Source organism: Saccostrea echinata, unplaced genomic scaffold (genome assembly GCF_033153115.1).
Source record: "Saccostrea echinata isolate AGI-Se365-2 ecotype Australia unplaced genomic scaffold, CSIRO_AGI_Sech_v1 ptg000051l, whole genome shotgun sequence".
Lineage (NCBI taxonomy): Eukaryota > Metazoa > Mollusca > Bivalvia > Ostreida > Ostreidae > Saccostrea > Saccostrea echinata.
Genome location: NW_026889800.1, coordinates 6,942,326 through 6,950,000, shown reverse-complemented (window position 1 = coordinate 6,950,000; position 7,675 = coordinate 6,942,326). Strand labels below are relative to the sequence as shown.

Here is a 7,675-nt window from a genome sequence, read left to right as displayed (position 1 = left end):
TCAATATGTGTATTTTATTAATTACCCTTATTGTTTGTTTACTTTTTAACGTTCTTTCGAGAAATTTTCAAGCATAGAACATTTGGTGTTAATCTCGGCGCGAAATATTAAAAAAAAGTAGCATTTCGAAGAGTGTGTTATTACAATGTGCGTTCTTACATTTAGCGCAAAGCTGAATAAAAATAAAATAACACATTATGTTATAATCCCTCAAAAATGTAATATTACATTTTGCTTATTACTCTCTGCGTTAACGTACGCAAAATGTTAAACCGCAAAATATGATTATCCAAGCTTATTACATTTTGCGTCGTTATTACATTTTGTCTGGTACCACCCCCTGTAACACCCCATGCTCATACAATTAAGTGTTGAATAAGTACTCTAATAAACATTAGAGGTGGAACAGATACCTTGGAGGAGTAAGCAACCCCTGCCGACCAGTCACATCCATCGTGTGCTCTTTGTCATAATCGGAAAAAAAGTAAAAATCCGTTGACAAATCAGTGTGTAAAAAATGACCTCAGAATTAGTATGAAAAAAACGTCAGTCAGCATTTGACTTAATGGAAGGTTGTATTCGCTGTTAAGATCATTGTATCGACCATTAATTTTGCGAAATGATGACTTCAAGAGAGACTGTTTGTATACTTTTCCATCAACTTGTTTGTCAGTAGTTTTCCTTGTTTTAGAATATGTTCATCCGTAGAGAATGCTTTTGCGTATCGAGTCAACTGAGAGACATAAACCCCATATCTTCGGCACCCCTCCTCTTTACAGCTCTTCAAGTTTTTTTTTCGATTTTTGATTTAATATTTTTGATTTTGGCATAATTCGTCGAAATGCGCATCTGGTGCATCAAAATTTGTAAAGTTTACATTATGACCCCTTGGTCGAGACTGTTAGTTCCCGAGGGTTTATACAGCCCAGTAGCTAAGTACTTCAGTACAATTTTGAAAATACGGATATATATTTAATTGTTGTGGTAAAAGTTTGAAATTTATTTCATAATAAAAGATTATCTCCCTCATGCATAACTCTGATCCTTTGAAGTATTTGGCTCCAGTCTAAGGCACCCCCTTTTTCAGCTCTTCATTTTTTTTATTTAAAATTTCGGATTTCAGAAATTTCGGCATGAGAATCACTGAAGAGACATAATTTGTCTAAATGTGCATCTGTTGCATCAAAATTGAAACCGTATAAAATTTACACGCAGTCATAAGGGTATAAACTTTTTAAGAACTGCATGTAGTTAGAAAATAAATTCTTATTTGTTAACCTTCTAAGTCATTTTATCAAATTACAATGTCTCCTGATAGAACATCTTTTATAAACTATTTATATTTTCATAAAATTTTAAAATGAGTTTGTCCTTTTTTGCCTCACCTTTCATGTATAAAAGCGGAAAGAAGGAAAACAACTCTCATTAAAAATCATATTTTTCCTTTTTGTTATTTCATTTAAAACTGACGCTGCTATTTGCTTAGGAAATGTGTTTCCAAAGGACACCTTTGATAGCTAACAAGACTTCAATGTAGGAGCTAGAGCATTGATCGCTTAAAGATTGTTTAGAATATAAATACTTGGAACATTAAAAGATCTAGCAAAATACCCAAGATAATTATTTATTAGAATTGTTATTTATATCTGATAGACAAAATAAGCAGAGATTTAAAAGTTCTGTCTCATTATCAACAGTTAATTAGAGGAAGTTTTAATAGTTTGATTTTCCGGAAATGCATATCATCAGTACAATCTTCAGTGTTAGTAGAAATCAAAGTGCATTATAAGTCATTGATTCATACTTTAATAACGTATTTATAATGGAAGCTGTAATGTTAACTTCGTAAAATAGTAAATCAAAAATGGAAAAGAAAGTATCGGGTCATTAGAAGTATATTTACACTCAATACTTTGGTAAATCCTGGAGATAAACAATTTAATTTCGACTTTACATTTTATTTGTACTTTGTTTTTTTAAGGTGATCTTCCAATTGGTACGCCATGCCAGCATCACAAGCAATGTAATACTTCTGACAACGACACACACTGCTCAGCGGTAAAGATATGTTCCTGCATACATGGAAAACCGTGGAATGGTTCATGTTTTGAGGGTAATTTAATCAGAATAAGGCCTTTTACATGTAACTATAACAATCATTTAGATGGATGGTTACAGTGCTGCTATCCTATAAGTTGACAATCCTATCCTATCCTATGGTGAATCCTGCATCCACAATCCTATCCTGTGATTTCAGTCTAATCCTATCCTATCCTATCCTGCTGCTCTCAGTTTTTTAATATTAAAGAGTTAATTTGACAAAAAGAAAAAAAAATATATTATAAAATGACCATCAAATAAAAATCAGTTGTAGTTATGTAATTAATTTAAATGTAATAAATTTTAATGCAGAAAAAATAATCGAGATCGACATCCATTAATTTCCTACACCTTTCACGAATTAATTTGCAAGTAACCAGTAAAAATGCAAACAAAAGGATTGTAATAAAACGTATGCAAGTATTGATCTAGCGAACATGTGAAGAAATTGGAACTTCGGAAGAATTGAAGAAAAAAATATAAACTTTATTTGTGTTTAATTTTACATACTAACAATGATCGGGAGACGTCAAGGTATTTGTGATTTCTTTTCGAATTTGTTCTCTACGAAAAATAAATGGAGTTAAAATTAGAGAGAGAAAAATGGGGTAACAATAAAGATTGCAGATACTTTTTTATGTTATGATAAAGTAGACAAAAGGAACAAAATTTAAACTCTTTATAAGAATCAGACCACGAATACCAAATCTTTCATGTGGGGTAGGTACACTGAATTATAACTGTACCCATTGAAGAAACAATTTTCCTATCATGTCTACACATACTAAGTAATGACAAAAGTAGGATTTGTTTGATGTTTTAACAAGTGTATGTTTCATCCGTTCATGTAAAATTTATGCAAAACTTTATTTTTCCCTTAACTGGGCATCACGAAAATAACATATAGATCTAACTGCACCTATATCAGCTGTATATTAGATTTTACTTTTGACATAAATCTAAATAAGAACTTCAAGATATGACAAGACCATAAACCGAGAAGAGACAAGTCAAAATTTAGATCTAGAATGTGTTGACTTTCATTTATTAAATAAGTTAAAATTGTCTCATTATATTCAATTTTAAATGTATGATAAAAATTTGTTTTATATTTATTATTAAAGTTATTCTTGTTTGAAATGTTCAGTTCATCATTTGTTTGTATGTGAATATTTTACAAACATGCAACATTTTCATCATGTTTGCTAAATAAAAATCAAGATATTCAAAATGTTAAAGTTTCTTATTTTGCTTCAGTTTGTTCTCAATTTATGGTCAGTTCAGTGCCGTACAAGTGTATCTTAATTAAAAAAAATATTGATTTGTGAGAATTTAATCAATTTATGTTTAACAGAAAACATTTTCCTAAATCTTCATAGTCAGACAGGTTGACAGCAACAATTATTGTAGTCAGCTCACACATATTCCTTAGATCTTATAAAACATGCATAAGAGTCCACAGTTGTTACAGTATTTATAGCCCAACTTTAAGTAAATCTTGTTTTTTTTTCAGTGAATATAAGTATAATTATATATATTGGACCAAATACATATTATCTACAATTTATATCTACAATGTATTACAATTGAATGTTCCATTATCATGAGACAAATTCATTAAAAGTGTCCATGAAAATTATACATGTATTTCAATGCCAAGCTCAAAGATACATGTACATGTAGTTTGTTTAAATTGAAGTTTATCAATGTCTTATTACAATTGTATGTTTTACATGCATATTCTTTGGCCTGCTTGTCCGTAGCTCAAATTGAATTTCAAATGTCAAAGTAGTTGTCAGAGAGATGGTCATAAAGTAACCGAACAGTTTCACAAATGTCATCAACGCACAGAAAACAAATACATCACACACTGATCTCCTTAATAAAGAACACCTTCATTTCATACTCTATGGGGCTCTTGGACACTGGTTTGAAAATCTTTCATGATTTATTCCAGCAGCAGATGAGATGAAGTGCAATTTGTACAGCTGCAAATCTGAAGGATTGTCCTGAAGAAAAAAAACACACACCATTATGTGCATGTAGATTGTAAATTGTGTCATATGTATTATGCATTAAAACTGTATTTGATTGTGATTATCTTTCTCATTTCAAGCAATTGTCTGAATTTAACCTTTTTCTCTCCCAGAGTAATGCATTAATTTTAAAGAAGTCAAGCAAAATCAAATCTTATATTGCAACTTCATAGTCAAAACTCATATCTTAATTAAACAATCATAATTTACATAATTTACTTGTAGATTATAATTCATTTCTCATCTCGTCGTCTTGCTAACTAGTATGAGTACATGTTTGGACGTTTTTTTCTCTCTATTTTCTGCTTGTATTAATATATTTAATGTGTTGTTTGTTAATTTCTTTTCATTTGTTGCTTGAAATTTGAATATTAAAAAAAAAATGAAAATACGAGGGGTTATCAAAAAGTTCGTGGACTAACGTCATAAAATTAAAACCGCTTTAGGTACATCAATGAATTTTTACTCATTTAGTTAGCATCATCTTTTCTATCTATAGAATAAAGCATAAATCATAATTTTTATTTTTTAATAAATTGTTAGTGTTTTTGTAAGCAAAGGTATGTCCAGGCGGCGCAACCTCTAATATGACGTTTTTTCTACCTGAGTGTAACTGAGAAAAACTCTTTAGATATGAGTATTTTTCATAAAAAAATCTCGTTAATTCAGGCATGTGGTACGACACATTTGTTCAGTAAAATTTGCATTTTTTACCCCATTCTGTAATTTCTATGAAATTTTATCGTAAATTTTACATGGAGTGTCCAAACAATTATGGGCTTGAAAATAACGTCAAAAAGGGGGAGGGGTTTCTTTTTCAAACACTCTATAGAGTTTCGCTCCTGGAAAAACTGGTATTGACCTAAGGAATGTTTAAACTGGCTACAGAAAAATAAAATGCATCCAGAGTACTTGTTATTTAATGCCCAAAAAGATTCAGATAGATGAAATTTGCACAGTTAGTGTCGATTTGTAGTCAGAGTGTCAAAAGTCAGTCACGTCGAAAAGTGACGTTGATCATGTGTGGTAGAAATTGAATTCCAACAAGCTAAGTATTCTGGCATAATCAAGTGAGGATCTTTCCCCATATAAAGATCCATTTACAATATTATATGCATTGATAACAGCTGCTCATGACATTGTAAATTCATATAAATAAAACGGGTTTAAGTCCTCACTTAACTCCAGGTAATCTCATCAAGATAAGTGTATGAGGTAGAGAGAGCGGACATTAAGAAACAATGACGTTAAGCGGCCGTCATGACACTAAACGGCGACAGCGCCGGGTGATCACATAAAGTCTTTTTAATTTTAGAATAATTTGGCCAATTATCAACGTATCAAGCTAAAATTTTCAACATTTCTTAAACTTTTATTGTTTTATGTTCCGCTTAAATTTTGTAAGCAAAGACTACATATTATTAATTTTATCGCGTCAGTCCACGAACTTTTTGATAACCCCTCGTACATATGACAATGATGACCAGAACAATTATACATTAATTTCAGTTTTACTCTCAACAATTTAAAAAGAAGAAAATCACTTATTCATAAAATCTGCAGACACTTCATCTCAACTTAGATAATGATTTTTATGTATTTTAATGAAACATGCATAAACACAAAATAAATAATCTAATCATACCTACTTCTAATACTGCGACACTGTATTTTAGCACGTTTTTTGGGGGGACCGGTAAAGTAAAGTCGTTCCAAAATCCTTTATATTGTGATGACTAATGAGGGCAAGCAAAATTGGGTACCATTCTCTGAAATGAAGAAGATAATAAATGATTAATTTATGTTACATGTTTTATGTTTAACTCACAATAGGTCATACATACAATGTACATGCAAGTGCTGAGTGGGCTTATTATACACTGTAGCATAAGAAATGATCATGATGATTCTGCATTTAATTATTCTAAATTGCAATCAGATAAGAAAAAAATGCTTCTTAACCACAGTAGGGAAATGAGTATATAGCAATAACAAACTGAAAAAGGTATAATACATCTGATCATGTGACAAAGTATTTGTAAATATTTACCCCCCCCCCTACCCCTCCCCTTTCTACACAACCTCTTTTTTCCACATCCGATTTCTGTGTATATTACAATAGAATAAAATTTTAATAGTTCAAGTCATTAAAACATTGCTTAAAGGGAGAGATACGTATAAACATGCACACATTTACAGTGTGTAGTATACTTACATGGTCTTGCACCAAACAACTGCGATTATGATCTGTTATAGTCCGCCGCTGACGGTTCAAGCGGAATTATCCAGACAAACAGAGCACATTTAACAGAGAAACATGTTATTGAACTGTAACACAAGTAGGAATCGAGTTAATCATCCAAACATGCTGAAGAAATACGATCTTTTGATGTCCGATCTCTTCTTTGCAAAACTTCTTCCGGTGATCGTTCACGGTTAGATCGTACGCCATATATACTCGAAGGTAATAGTAGAAATGTGTGTTAAGAAAAAAAAAACACGTCTATTTTCTTTTGTGATTTTATAAATGATTCTTTTGTACACGTTCTATATCCTTTTGCATTTCTGTAATTTATTCTGACATATGAATTAACCTTTACTCGAATCTGATTGGCTGTAGGATACAGGATAGAATAGGATAGGGTTGGATTAACTTCTATATGTTTCTATCGTGAATCCTCAATCCTGAATCCTATCTATCCAATCCCATCCCATGTCAACTTGTGGGATAGCAGCACTGTAATCGTAAACAAAGCAATGATTTCATATCTGAAAAAAATTGTGCTGTTATAATTTCGAGTTTTGTTGTAATTAAGTTTTCAAAAACTCACCAATGAAATACATTGATTTCATTTTTTGGCGGAAAAATATAAGAACAAGAAATTTATAATATTTAAATTAATTCTCGAATATTAAAAGATCATTTTTGTCTGGAATTTAGAATTTTAAATGGAAGACATACATGTATATTTCAGTTTTAGTTTTAATCGCCCTAATCATGCAGTTTTATGTATTTAAGTTGGGAAAATTCTCTATGACCCATGTGTCCTTGACGAACAATGCACAGGGACAGAAAATGCTAATGTCTGTCTAAATGGTCTATGTGGATGTGGAAAGGGGTTCTTAAGAAAAAATCGTACATGTGTAGAAGGTACTGCAAAAGTATTTTTTCTGTTGAACAATGCCTTTGAACAATGCTTATTTCAATTTTATTCATCAAATGAAAATTTTGAATTTTTGGTCTTGAATTGAGTAAATTTTCCATATTTTTCAATACTAAATTACGAATACTAACAATAAATCAAAGCTTCGAAAATAAAACTATTCATGTTTAAGAAAAATCACACTTCAAATGTTGTTTTCATGAATAAAACACATAAATTGCGATTTAATTTATGAGTGAAAACAATATTGTTTTTATTTTTACTTTTAATGTCCCATTCGAGAATATTTCACTTCTATAGAGACGTCACCTGCTGTAGTTTAAGTATTTTATACCTTTTGAACTATGCATGACACGTATGGCTGTAGCAGTGAGG

General features: G+C 30.9%; 1 long non-coding RNA gene across 1 annotated transcript in view; it reads left to right on the top strand.

Moving 5' to 3' along the window:
* LOC133203534 (uncharacterized) overlaps positions 1-7,277 on the top strand; it is a 9,393-nt gene extending 2,116 nt beyond the window's left edge. Inside the window, exons 2-3 of the long non-coding RNA XR_009723417.1 lie at positions 1,982-2,113; positions 7,156-7,277. This is a non-coding gene — a long non-coding RNA (uncharacterized LOC133203534). The remainder of the gene's footprint in view (positions 1-1,981; positions 2,114-7,155) is intronic.
* The last annotated feature ends 398 nt before the right edge of the window (positions 7,278-7,675 follow it).